Raw genomic sequence first — 15,299 nt, forward strand, 5'->3', positions numbered from 1 at the left:
TGGCCTTCAGCTGAGTCGTGGAAGCTTTCATGAATCCTCATGATTTTGCATCACCAGGCCAGACGTGGTATCAGAAGCAAGGGGACTCTTGATGCCTGAGACAGAGTGGAATGGGAGTGTCTGTCCCTCACAATTTGAGTGCACCTGTGGTCTGAGCAGTGCCCTCAAATGTAAATTTCTAGTTCTGAAACTGACTTGGGCAAGCTGTTATTTGTCTCAGGATTCTTGCTTATAGAATCACGAGGGACCATGACCCATCACTTACTTCCATTTATAAAATGTCTAAGGAACGGTTTAGTCTTGAACATTAGTGTATACCCACGTGTATTTTCTCACCTGCAACCTAGGGAAGTTGGCTTCACAAGCCTGGAGGCTGCCAGGGGTTGGTGATTGGTGGTGGGGGTGGCTCTCGGGCAGTACGTATGTTGTCCACAGGGAGGCGCCACACACAAATACATACACAGCTCCAGACGCTACTCCAGTCCAAACGCCGCGATGCCCCTGGAGTCAGAAAGCCCATGTTCTTCCTCCCGAGAGCCTCCTGGCATGCCAGTGCCTCTGAGTAGCCCTGTGCCTGTAACAAATTGAGTTGAAGCATCGAAGATCACTGCGAATATGCAGTGACAGGGTGACTCGGAGTCATTAACACATTAGAATGAGCTTGTGGGATTAAACAGAATCACAAAGAGGGTGTGGGCACCCAGGACAGGTATAATTTGAAAGGAAAGACAGAACCAGGAAAAAAATAAAGTAATAACAACATCCAAGCATTTTCACACATACATGATTCAATTTAATACAGTTTTACTTTAAACTGACTGACATGCTGTGTCCTCCCTGTCGTCCAGCTTCCAACATTTATGTGATCCTTATAGCATGCCCCAGGAGAGCAGGGCTGTGGAGGTGGCCCCAACTGATGGATGCAGGGAACCAGGAGCTGGGGAAGTGGAGTGGCGAGGCCCTTGTCATACACCTACTCAGTCGCAGAGCTGGAATGTCAACCGGGGTCCTCGTGAGCTAGGAAGGATACCCCTGGGTGCTGAAAACAGTTAATGGGGTGATTACCTGCCTCAGGGTGGTTGGGATGGTTCTGTCCGTGAGACACGAAGGCAGTGCTGCCCAGAGTCACACATGGCAGACAGGAAGCCGGCGAGCTCCTCAAATCACCCATGCTTCTACTTCTCTCTTAGTGTGTGTGTGTGCTGAGTTGCTTCAGTCGTATCTGACTCTTTGCAGCCCCGCCAGGCTCCTCTGTGCATGCGATTCCCCAGGCAAGAATACTGGAGTGGGCTGCCATGCCCTCCTCCAGGGGATCTTCCTACTCAGGGATCGAACCTGCACCTCTTCTGTCTGCTGCAGTGCCACCTGGGAAGTGCCTCTCTTTACATTCAGATAACAAGGCCCTGAGGGAGAGTCTCTCATCTCAGGCCTCATATAGAGCCAGAGGCACAGGCAGGAGGCCCAGGGAGTCCGGACTTCCAGCCCCAGGCTGTTTCCCAGATGCCATGTGGGGTCTTCCTGGCTCCAGTGTGAGATATGTTACCTTCTAGAAGCCTAGGGAACTCCCCTCCCGCTCTCAAATGCCAGACTCTGAAGAGCTGACACGGCACTGGTGACAGCCTGTCCCCTGGCAGGGCTCCCTGGCCCTTACTTATATCCCCCACCCAGGATTGCTCAGTATCTGCGGCCTGTGGAGGTGGGAGAACTGGACTCTTTGCACAGCCTTCCCTGGGATTCCAGGATAAGGCATACGAAGGGACAGGGGCTCATCCACGTTTATGGGCTGTGTGGAAATAAGAGTGTAGTCATCTCCCCTGCCATCTGGTCTTGGCACTGCTGGCCAGGACCTCCCTGAGGTCTTTTCAGGCCCTGCGCGGGGCTGGGCCAGGGCTGGATGTGCTTGTCGGGCCTGGGGCCAGTCCAGGATTTTCCAAGAGTCCTGGTAGGGTTTCTACCCCCTGTGCCAGAGAGAGGAAGGCAGGGCCTAGCAGCTGCAGCTCAAGCAGGGATGCGGGAACCCATTCATTACCGTTACTACCACAGATGGACGGCCCACCTGCTCATGTAATGAAAACTCAACCTTGCATTTTGAAAGGCCTCATTAGGCACATTTCTGGGTCTGGGGGCTTGCGGGGAGGAGGATTTTTCTCAAGATGAGATGCAAAGATCTCCCATCCTCCATGAGAAGTCTGGCCTAAGAGATAGAATGTGTTTCTGAAGCTTAGCCTGCCCTGCCTCCAGGGAATATGAAGTCAGGTTTTCTGTAGCTGGTAATTTGGGTTCTGCTTTCTATGGCTTCCGCTATGGCTCAGATGGTAAAGAGTCTGCCTACAATGTGGGAGACCTGGGTTTGATCCCTGGGTCGGGAAGATCCACTTGGAGAAGGGACTGGCTACCCACTCCAGTATTCTTGCCTGGAGAGCCCCCATGGACAGAGGAGCCTGGAGGGCTACCGTCCATGGGGTCACACAGAGTCGGACATGACTGAGCAACTAACACTTTCATGGGCCCAGAGTCCACCGAAGCTTTTGAGGGAGGAAGAGAGGAAGGGCTGTGTCATGGAGGGGATAGGCAGCTGGACTCTGGCTCCAGATAGCCAAGTTTGTTAGCTCTGCCCTGCTGATGGCTGTGTGATTTGGGGCAAGTCATTCGACCTCTCTGTGCCTCATCTGCAGAATGGGGTTACACAGAGGACTTACCTTGTGGGGTAGCTGTGAGTATCGAATGAGTGTGTATGTTTACTATAAATAAATTTATTATAATAAAACAAAAGGGTCCCTGAGTCAAGAGGCCATCCCGAGTGTGAGGTTGTGGCTGATGCTTAGTCTGTGCCAGTGGTGTGCTGGTGGAACAGGTCCTGGGAGGTGGTGGGCTGTGGGGGCAGGAGTGTTGCTTTGTAGCACTTGCCACTTTCTGTGGTGTAAATAGGGCTTCCCAGGTGGCTCAGACGGTAACGAATCTGCCTGCAATGCAGGAGACTGGGGTTTGATCCCTGGGTCAGAAAAATCCTCCGGAGGAGGAAATGACAACCCACTTCAGTATTCTTGCCTGGAGAGTCCCATGGACAGAGGAGCCTGGTGGGCTACAGTCCACTGGGTTGCAAAGAGTTGGACGTGACTGACTAACACTCTCACTTTTTTTCGCTTCCTGGTGTGAATCCTCCTACTCTGGCGGGTTTTGAGGCAGCACCGTGGTACCACTAAATGAAGGACTGGGGAGGTGTGCTCATTGTTGACTCTTTGGAGTTGGTACAGACTGGTTCTAGCACAGCTCTGGTCCAGGACTAATGGTGTGATGAGGCTGCTTAATGAATATTAAATCTTTCCATACTGGTTGGTAAATAGCCACTGGCTCAAGAGTCTTCCTACTACTTCAGCAACCCTGGCCTTCCCCTCACGATCCTCCCAGAGCTCCCACTGGTCCATTAACTAAAGCAGTTATGGGAACCCTTTCCTGTGATTTGGCCAGTGTCAGTTCTGATTGCTTGAGGATGTGCCAGACCGGTAGGTAAATTATTTGGTATCACAGGTCTATTGCTTAGGAGTGTCAGGCCAGTAAGCTGAGTCACCCTGGCTTGTGGATGTGATGCCTGGCCCACCACCCTCAGGTACCTTGTGCAGCCCCATCCCCACAGTGTTCCCCAGCACAGCTATAGGACGAAGGCAGAGCCCTGCATCTATCTGGAGGTTGAACTGGGGCAACAGTATATACCTCTGTTAAAGATGAGCTTCCATGTGACTTGCTTCAATGATTGAAAAATGTAATCAATACGACCTGCTTCAACAGCTTGGAATGCAGATACTATCACATTTCTTTTATGTCTTCAGTTAATTGCTTGAGCAGTCTGTGTTATTCAGAAGTTCAGGGTCTATCTTTTGAGAATTCCTGCCCCAGTGAATCATTGGCTCAGGATGAAGGAAGAAGACCTACTTCTCAGTACCAGGCAGAGAAGCAACTAGAGTCTGACTAGTCTGCTCACAGGCTGTCTTGGTGAGTGGCCGCTATGGTGCCCTCACTCAGGACTCCCAGCCTGACCTGTGTGCTGAGGTAGTTGGATCTTGGGGTAGTAGGGACCCAGACAGGTGGCAGAAATGAGTGTGATGGATTTTGGGTGACAATAGAGAGTGGTGGGGACTGTGGTGAAGTGGCGTCTATATTCTTCCAGCCAATTGTGGCCAAATATGGGTCTTGTGTTGCCAGATTTTCTCATGTTTTCTTTTTTTTTTTTCATTTATTTTTATTACTTAGAGGCTAATTGCTTTATAATATTGTAGTGGTTTTTGCCATATATTGACATGAATCAGCCATGGATTTACATGTGTTCCCCATCTTGAACCCCCCTCCCACCTCCCTCCCCATCCCATCCCTCTGGGTCATCCCAATGCACCAGCCCTGAGCGCTTGTCTCATGCTTCTAACCTGGACTGGCGATCTGTTTCACACTTGATAATATACACATTTCGATGCTGTTCTTTCGGATCATCCCACCCTCGCCTTCTCCCACAGAGTCCAAAAGTCTGTTCTATACATCTGTGTCTCTTTTTCTGTCTTGCATATAGGGTTATCGTTACCATCTTTCTAAATTCCATATATATGCATTAGTATACTGTATTGGTGTTTACCTTTTTTCAAAAGAAATAGGATACATGTGGGGTTTTAGTTTTGAGGCATAATTTGCATGCAATAAAGTATACAAATCCTAATGATTTTTTAGCATATATGTACATTTTACATACGTAACCACTGTCCATATGAAGATAGAGAATTTTCCATCTCTTAGAAAGTTCCATTGTGCTTCTTTCTAAGTCAGTAGTTACCCCTCCTTCACCAAAGGTAACCATGACCTCTATATCTGTAAGTTAGCTATGTTTGATCTTGAACTTCCTATGATTGACATCTTACAGCAGGTGTTCTTTTGAGTCTGGCTTCTTTTGTTCAATATAGGACTGTTGAGATTTTCCATCTGGCATGTTATCAGTGAAAGTGAGAGTCGCTCAGTCGTGTCTGACTCTTTGTGACCCCATGGACTATACAGTCTGTGGAATTCTCCAGGCCAGATTACTGGAGTGGGTAGCTTTTCCTTTCTCCAGGGGATCTTCCCAACTCAGGGATCGAACCCAGGTCTCCCACATTGCAGGCAGATTCTTTACCAGCTCAGCCACCAGGGAAGTGCACATGTGATCAGTAGTTTATTCCTTTTTATTGCTGAGTACTACCAAATGCCACAGTTTGTTTACCCATGTTCCTGTTGAGGGATATTTGGACTTTTTACTTCTTGATTACTGTGAATACAACTGCCATGAGCCCTCAAGTATAAGTCTTTTTTTTTTTCCTGGACACAGGCACTCATTTCTCTTGGGTTTATTGCATATGTGTGTGTGTGTGTGTGTGTGTGTGTGTGTGTGTGTGTGTGTGTGTATTATAGATACACACAGATTGGAGTAGTAGTCCTGGGCCATAGTATAACTCTGAAACTTTATTAGCAATGGACAATTTTCAGGACTTCTCTGGTGATCCAGTGGTTAAGGATCCGCCTTCCAATGCAGGGGACATGAATTTGATCCCTGATCAGGGAACTAAGATCCCACGTGCTGCAGAGCAACTAAGCCGATGCACCACAACTAGAGAGAAGCCCGCACACTGCAATGAAGGATGCTGCATGTCACAACAAAGATCTCATGTACAACTGAGACCCAACACAGCCAACTAGATAAATACATTTTAAAAAAAGAAAAATGGACAGTTTTCCATAGAGGTTGCCAGTTTACATTCTCACCAGCAATGTGTGAGTCTTCCAGTGACTCTGTGCCCTCAACAGCACTTTTGATCATTCTAGTGGGAGTGTAGTGGTACCTCGTTGTGGTTTCAATGTGTATATCCCAATGACTAATGATATGCAGCACCTTTACGTGTACCTGTTGGCCATCCAGTATTTTCTGTTCTGGTGTTCCTTTTTAATTCATTGACCTTTTTTAAAAATTGGAGTGCCTTATTATTTTATTGGGCTTCCCTCGTGGCTCAGATGGTAAAGAATCTGCCTGCAATGCGGGAGACCCGGGTTCAATCCCTGGGTCAGGAAGGTTCCCTGGAGAAGGAAATATATATTCTGTGTTCTTTATATATTCTGAATATGAGTCCTTTGTCAGATGTGTGCTATGACTATTTTCTCCCAGTCTGTGGCTTGCCTTTTCACTTTCTTGGTGGTGCTGCTACTTTTTCCTTAAATGTTTGGTAGAATCCATTCAGTGAAGCCATCTGGGTCTGAAGTTTATATAAGATTTTAAACTACAGATTAAATGAACAAAATGAAATAGGATTTCCTCTTCTCATGTCAGTTTCAGTGGTGATTTTCAAGGGATATTTTTCATTTCCTCTATGAGTTGTCTAATTTGTTAACATAAAGTGCTTCATAATATCCCATATTATCTTTTCAACATCTATAGGATCTATAATAATTTTCTTTTTTATTCCTAATATTAGTATTATGTTTAATCTCCTTTTCCTTGATTATTTTTATTAGACATTAACCAATTTAATTAATCTTTAAATAACACAAATCTTTACTGTTTGAGATTTCTGTTATTTTTATCTTTTAAAAAGTTTTTGTTTATTTGTTTATTTTTGGCTGCAGTGGGTCTTCGTTGCTGTTCACAGGCTTTCTCTAGTTGTGGCAAGCAGGGCCTACATGGGCTTCTCATTGCAGTGGCTTTCCTTGTTGCGGAGCATGGGCTCTAGGGCTCAGTAGTTGCAGCGCACGGGCTTAGCTGCCCTGTGGTATGTGGGATCTTCCTGGACCAGGGATCAAACCCGTGTCCCTTGCATTGGCAGGTGGATTCTTAACTGCTGGACTACCAGAGAAGTCCTCTTTTCTTTTGATTATTTGCTCTTATATTTTATTTTCTTTCTTCTACTTTGGGTTAATTTTGTTCCTTTTTTAGCCTCTTGAGGTAGAATCTTTGGCCCTTTTATACATTTGTTCTTTTTTAATAGGCACCTTTTAAAGCAATAAATTTCCCTCTAAGCATTATTTTGGCTACATCCCACAGATTTTAGCATGCTGTTTGTTCAGTTCACAACATTTTCTCATTTCCTTGGGATTTCTTCTTTGGTGCCTGGAGTTTTGTTGTTTGTTTTATTTTTTAAGAGTGTTACTTAATTTGTACATATTTAGAGACTTTCAGGTTTTGTTTCGTTGATGATTTCTATTTTAATTCGTTATGGTCAGAGAACATATTGCGTATGACTTTAACCATTGAGATTTATCAAGCTTTGCTCTGTCTCTCAGACTGTGGATTATTTTGGTGACTGTTCTATGCAGATTGTAGTCATTGAATATTGTTTTCTGTGAATATTAATTTGATCCAGCTAATTGATAGTGTTGTTCAAATCTTCTATATACTTCTTGATTTCTTGACTAGTTGTTCTATTAGTTGAAAATATTCATCTATGATTGTGAATTTATTTCTCTCAGTTGTGTTAGTTTTTGCTTCATGTGTTTTGAAGCTCTATTATTAGGTGTACATGCATTTACAATTGTTGGATCTTCCTGATGAATTGACTCTTTTATCATTATAACATATTCCCTTTATTTCTAGTAATATTCCTGTCTGAAAGAATATTTGTCTGATGTGAATATAGCTATACAAACTTTCTTCTGATTAACATTTCTATGGTATATCTTTTTTCATCTTTTGCTTTCAAATTATGTCTTTAAAGTGTGCCTCTTACAAATAGCATAATTTGAGATTGATTCTTTATCCAGACAATCATTTTTTTAAAAGTTGAAGTGTCTGGTATATTTACATTTAGTATAATTAAGGATATAGCTGGTTTTAAGTTTGCCCTTTTACTCTGTGTCAAATTTCCATCTCTTTTTTTTATGTTTCTTTTTTTTTTTTATATGTTTCTTATTTTCAGTCTTCTTTTGATTAATTAATCAAGTATTTTAAGTTATTCCTTTTTATTCTTCTGTTGGCTTTTAAATTGTACTTCCTTGTATTATTTTAAATGTCTCTTCTAGACATTATAATATGTATTCTTAACTTTTTCACATTTAATAAATTTTGTAATTAGTATTAGTGTTATTCCATTTAATAATGTAAGAACCTTAGAAAGTGTGATTCCTTTACTTCCTTTGCCACCATTTGTGTTATTTTTAATGTATTTTACGTGTACCAATATGTAATATACTAATACACCCTTGCCACCTACAGTATAGCTGAGGGAACTCTGCTCAGTGGATGGGAAGGGAGTTTGGGGGATAGATGTATATGTATGGTTGAGTCCCGGAGCAAGCTCCCGGAGTTGGTGATGGCCTGGGAAGCCTGGCGTGCTGCATTCCATGGGGTTGCGAAGACTTGGCCACGACTGGGCGACTGAACTGAACTGAGTCGCTTTGCTGTGCATCTGGAACTATCACAATATTGTTGATCAACTATAGGCGGCGCTAGTGGTAAAGAACCTGCCTGCCAATGCAGGAGACAACAAACACAGGTTCCATCCCTGGGTGGGAAAGATCCCCTGGAGGAGGGCATGGCAACCCACTCCAGTATTCTTGCCTGGAGAATCCCAGAGACAGAGGAGCCTGGCGGGCTACAGTCCATAGGATCGCAAAGAGTCAGACAGGACTGAAGCGACTTAACACGCATGCATGGATACGCCAATATAAAATAAAAAGTTAAAAAAAAATTTACCCTTTCCCTTTTACTCTTCATTCCTTCCTGAAGATGTAGACCGCCATTCGTACCTCAGTCAGAGAGCTTCTTGTCGTATTTCTTTTGGTGCACTCTGCTATTGGTGAATATTCTCTTCTTTTGTTTTTCTGAAAATGTCTTTATTTTGCTTTCATTTTTGAATAATATTTTCACAGCATATAGAATTATGGATTTTTTTCCCTTGCAGCAGCTAAACTATGTCATTTTATTGTTTTCTATAAGCCATATTGAGATATTTTCTGTAAATCATATGGTTATTACTGTAAATTTAATGTCCCTACCTTTTCTGGCTGCTTTATAATTTCCTATTCATCTTTGGTTATCGGTGATTTGACTATTATGATATCAGATGTGCTGTTCTTTGTATTTATCCAACTTGACATTCACTAAACCCAAATCTGTAGATTGATATGTTTCATAAACTTTTGAAAATTCTGGTCATTTTCTCTTCAGATATTTGTTTTCCTTCAATTCTCTCTTTCTTCTTCTTGGACTCCAGTTGTATTTATATACACTGTTTGATTTGCTTATCCCACAGCATTCTGATGCTGCATATTTTTTCGTCCTTTTTTTTCTCTTTGTGTTTCAATTTTGTTATTTTCTTGTTGATCTTTTTTTTTTTTTTTTTAATTTACTGGTCTTTTCTTCTTCTTTATTCAGTTCATTATTGAGTTACTTCTTTATTTCAGATTTTTTTTAGGTCTGAAATTTCCATTTGATTCTTCTTCAGAGTTTCTGTCTCTGTTGAAATTCTCCATTGTTTTACCCATTATGTTTATACTTTCTACTAATTTCTTAAAATATTTATAATTGTCATTTTAAAGTTCTTGTCTGTTAATTCATTATCTAGGTCATCTGTAGGTGTGCTCCTTTTGACCATTTTTTTCTTGATTAGAGTTGTCATCCTTCTTAGCATTTATTGTATTTTGGGGTCAAAAGCTAGATGTTTTGTAGAAAAGAACAGTAGAAAGTGAAGAAGGTAACATTTATCCCCAGAAAGATGATGTCCTTTCTTCTCTCAGCAGTCAAATAGTGGTTTCATCATTGGTTTCAGGTGCCTTAAACATAGGATCAGGGCTCTTCTCTGGGCCCTAAATATTAAATGACCTTAATCTCTCTCTCTGATTCCCTTTCCTGCTTTCACTTTTTCCTTCAGTGGGAGACTTCTTGCTTTCTTTCCAGCCCAAGTCCACATGCTGCTGCATAGTTGATAAACATCCTGTGGGGGAGGATTGGCAGGTAGTGACTGCCATCTCTACCTGAGGGCTCAATCAGAAAAATCCAATTCATTATTCCAGCCCTTCTGGTCATTATGAGTTAATCTGGTTTCCTCTTAGTTCAGCAAAGTACCCCTGTCTATTATAAATTTGCTTCTCTGCCTGCCCATGTTTCCAAGAATAAAAACAGCCGCTGGTTTCTATTCATTTATGAAAGGCTTGTCTCTGTCTAGAATTTAGTTCATTTAGATCTCTCTGCATCCTTAACTCTTTGTTGGGTTTCCAATATATAATTTTACGGCTTATTTGATGTTTTCCCATTGTTATGGTGATAGTGATTGTCTTCTATGACCTTCTCTATTGATTGGAAGCCCAGATGATTGTTCTTTTAGTGTGAAATCATCTCATTTTCAAGGTAGCAAAAAGTTCCAATATTTAAAAAATGTTCTGCAGGATGAAGGGAATGCTTTTACGGGCTAGCTGCTTTTTAGCCCATAAGGCTGTAGATTTGTATCCCCTGATCTTAAATAATTCACCATTACTGATGAGATAGCTGAATTATTGTAATATCTTAGTTGTCTGAGAAAGGCTTTGAGAATTTTGTTAAATCTGTCAGTACTTAGGGAGTCTTTCATGCTTATGTTCTTCACATATCTCGCAAGTGTTACAATAGGGGAAAATGTGAAGAATCTGATTGATAAGGCCATTGGTGCCCATGGTCAATAGTCCCTCAACCACTTAAGTCCTTGGATCACAGCACACCCTACTTTGAGTTCAAATAGGGTGAGATCTTTTGGTGGGGGCGGGGGGCAAGGAAAGAACTGTAGTTGTTAGGGTTGTGTGCGCGCATATGTGTGTATGCAGGGTTGGGGGTGGGGAGCACTTGGGAAAAATGGTTAGCTGCATAGGGCCAACTGGTAGTCCAGATTGTCCAGTCCAGTGTAGTGCATGATCTTAAAGACCTGGGCGGAATGCAAGGCCACTCTTTTTTCCGAGTCCAGGGAGAGCCTGAAGCATGAATCAAGAAGTCTGTCAGAAGGATCCAAAAGATAGAGAACAGCCCGAGGGGCAGGGGCTGGGAAATGAGCCATATCCAGTGTAACTAACACACTTCATTTCAGCAGATCTCATGTGATATTAATAAAATCATATATATATATATATAATCTATCTCATTGTGAAAAGTTAATCTTACTCTTCTCAAATATAACCCTTAATGAGCTCTATGATAGAATTCTTGACAGAGCCTATCATTCTCCATTATTTGAAGTTCTGCCAAAAGTTTTCCCCTGGGGTCTTAGAGATGATCATTGAAAAATCAGGAACCTGTTCTTTTGAATATGGAGGGCAACAGCAGGAGTGAGAGGTGAATAGTGTCTGAAATCACTGTGATGCTCATATTCATTACATATTTCCTATCTTGGACCCCATTCATCTTGATTATAGCTCAAGTTGCTATAACAAAATACAAAAAACTGGGTATTAAACAACAGATACATATTTCTCATCGTTCTGGAGCCTAGGAAATAAAAGATCAAGGTGCTGGCAGATTCAGTTCTTGGTGAGGGCTTTCATTCTGGGTTGCAGACGGCCACCTTCTCACTGTGTCCTCATAAGGTGGACAAAGTTCCAGTGTCTCTTTTTTTATTTTTAAAACTTTTATATTTTGTATTGGAGCATAGCTGATTAACTGTAAGATATGCAGATTTGATCCCCGGGTTGGGAAGATCCCCTGGTGAAGGGCATGGCAACCCACTCTAGTATGCTTACGTGGAGAATCCCATGGACAGAGGAGCCTGGCAGGCTGTAGTCCATGGGTCACACAAGAGTCGGACACTGCTGAAGTGACTTAGCACATAGCTGATTAACAGTGTTGTGATAGTTTCAGGTGGGCAGCAAAGGGATTCAGGCATGCATGTATCAATTCTCCCCAAACTCCCCATTTTTTAAAAAATAAGGGCACTAAGCCTATCATGGGGGCTCCATCCTTAATATTTCATCTAAACCTAATTACCTCCCCAAAGCCTCTTCTCTTAACAGTATCACATTGGGAGTTAGGGATCCAACACATGAATTTTGGGAGATACATTGAATCCATGGTACTTATTGAGGATTGATATCACACTGTCTCTTTGTCTAGTCTGTTCTGCAACATTTTCTTTCCTTCAATTTTGTAATCTTTCCTGCACATCTTCACTGTGATTGTTTCATTTCAGCGTTACAGTTTATTTCATTGCTTCTCTAAAGTTGTCCAAGCAGTTTCTTTGTGGTTTCTCAGAGTTCTTGTATTTGATTAGCCATCTTTGCCCCCTCTTGAAAATTTAAAACCTTTAATTAGTTGTAATAAATAAATGTACAAACATGCACATTTTTGATTAAGGAGAGAAATGCTCAAAACAATGCAATTTTGTGAATATTTTTATATACTACATTAAGAGAAAGATAAGACATGTTTAGCATAGCACTTTTTAGAAATTCAAAGGTTAATTTATAAAATTAAATAAATACATGGAAAATGCATATCATTCTTATAAATACTTTTATATACAGTTCAAATAGATGACACGCATTTAATATCAATATGTAGAAATGCTAAATTCAGTTTAGAAATTTCAGGTAAACAAATGTTCAGAAGCATATCAGTTCTTTCAAAGGCAGTCACCAGATGGATAGGCATGTTTTTCAGTGGCCATAGTCATTATTTAAAAATATGTATGATCAGTGGAATCTTGGGGAAATAAGCCTTTGGATTTTATATGTCAATAAATTATTAGGTTCATACCTCAGCCCTGCCTCGCTCCGGCCTCAGTAGAGGCCTGAAGAGTAGCAGGAGGTGGGGGCACTGGCGGAGGATCCATCAGGTTGCCTGGTACCCCAGTTCTCAGCTCAGCATTCATTCCTGCCCCCAAGGCTTAGTCCCCCGGCCATATGGCCTGGCAGCAAGACCACCTCCAGATATGTAGGGGCGCAGACTCTGATGCTAGCTCACTGGGTGGGCAGTGTCTGATGGTGTCTGAATCTAGCTGGGCTGGGCCAGCCGGGACCCAAACTGTGGGCTGATGTCCTCTCCTTGTTCCCCTGGTTGACCGCACAGTGGAGAAGAAAGAGCCCATTTCTTAGGCTGAGAAGTCCTGTTGTGAGACTCTGCTCTGATACTTAGCAGCTGGACAAGTCACTTACTACTCAATAACCTATTTAGCTTCCCTAATCTTCAGTTTTCTTACCTATAAAGTAAGACTAATGATGCCTTTCTTACAGGACTTTAGGGAGGATGAAATTAGATAATGGATACAAGAATGCTTGCTAAATGGTATAATGTGCTGCATACAGTGCTAATTAGGTCCGCTGCAGATATTCATTTCAATTCAAGAAGCAGGTATTAAGCACTGCTGTTTACCAGTATTAGGTCCTATATTAGGCACTTCAAGGAGGGAGAATGATGAATAAGAATCAGCTCTTGGTAGGAAGATAAGATACACTGAAAGTAGCTATGATGGAGTTATTATTATTATTTTTTAATGTGGATTTACATCTGCATTGGAAATGTACTTTTTAAAAGCCACACATGCAGTTTAGGATAGGCAGTTTAGGATAAGTTATAGTGGACATGTGTTATTTTTCTCTCAAGTATTCTTTCCCTGTTTTCTGGTAATAGTATCCCCTGCCCCGATTTTAATCTGGAAGCCCGCCTCTCTGTGCCTCTCAGCCCATGTGGTTTGAGTAGACTCTATCCCTGCCAGGGGTAGAGTGTAAGGCTCAGTCTTAGAAAGCCAGTGCATTTCACCCCCCTGCTAGAAACTAGCATTTCTAGACCTTAGAGATGAAGAATCAGGTTTCCATGATACTCTCTGAGTGACTGGATCCAGCAGTGCCTGAAGCCAGCAGACCTCTCAGCTTTTCAGCTACAGGTGTCACTGAATTCTCTTTTGGCTTAAAATAATTTACATGGGGTTTTTGTGCCTCCTGACTCACAGCAGGATGCCTTGAAGAATCCTCCAATAGGCTTTTTGCAGAGAAGATCACACAAGGCAAGTATTTCACTTCATGGTTGCCCTTTCTGCTATGGCTCTTCCATATACATACCCTCACCTACTGAAGACCATGAAGCAACATCAAGACCCAGATATTTCTTTCTCCAGTTTTCCTGAGGTAAAATTGACTCAGAATATTGTATACAATGTGATGATCTGATATATTAATACGTGTATATTGCAAAATGACCACCACAGTAAGGTTAGTTGACACACCCATCACCTCACATAGTTGCCATTTTGTTGTCCTTGCTGTGGTGAGAACATTTAAAATCTCTTCTTTCAGCTTTCCTGTGTACAATACAGTGTTGTTGACTCTAGTCACCATGCTGCATGGTAGAGCCCAGAACCAGCTCGTCTTATAACTGGGAGGTTGTCCAGTGTCTCTCGATTTCCTCTCCCTTCCAGCCTCCTGCAGCCACCAACCTACTGTCTGTTTCTATGAGTTCAACTTATTTATTTATTTTTAAAATTGAAGAACTTTAAAAATTTGTGGCGCATGGGACCTTAGTTCCCCACCAGGGATTGAACCCATGCCCCCTGCAGTGGAAGCAAGGAGCGTTAACCACTGGACCTCCAGGGAAGCCAAGCTCAGCTTTTTTAGATTTCACATAAAATTGGGATTGTGCAGTATTTGTCTTTCTCTGTCTGACTTATTTCACTTAGCATAAGGCCCTCAAAGTCCATGCAAGATTTTCCTCCAAGGCATCATGGAGGCCCTTGACATCCATCCATGTCAAGATTTTCTTCTCTCTCTCTCTTTTTTTAAATGGCTGAGCAAACCTTTCAACAGGATGCTGGTCTGCTGTTCATCCAAGTGTACCTGTCCTGTGACAGTGACTCAGCCCCTTCTCCCGGGCAGTGTAAACTCTTTCTGGATGTCATTTTTGACTTCTCTGTGCCCTCTTTCAGCCAATTCTGGGCCCTGGCCTCATGCAGGGAATCTTTTCTGACTAAGTAGGGGAAGGTATGAATCATCTTCTCTTTTACATCCCACCCTACTAACCCAGCCTGAGAGGTTCGTCAGCCAGAGAAGCTGGAAGGGCAGACAGTGGAAGTTATGTAGGCGCAGAGAGCATGCATGTGTGCGTGTGCTCTCAGTCATGAACTCTGCGACCCCCATGGACTGCCCACCAGGCTCCTCTGCCTGTGGACTTTTCTAGGCGAGAATACTGGAGTGGGTTGCCATTTCTTCCTCCAGGGGATTTTCCTGACTCAAAGATCGAACCCACATCTCCTGCATTGGCAGGCAGATCCTTTACCACTGAGCCACCTGTGAAGCCAAGGTACAGAGAGAGGAAGTGAGTTATACACCTTCATTTAGTGAGCTAGTTTCAG

Source organism: Cervus canadensis, chromosome 17 (assembly GCF_019320065.1).
Source record: "Cervus canadensis isolate Bull #8, Minnesota chromosome 17, ASM1932006v1, whole genome shotgun sequence".
NCBI classification, from domain to species: domain Eukaryota; kingdom Metazoa; phylum Chordata; class Mammalia; order Artiodactyla; family Cervidae; genus Cervus; species Cervus canadensis.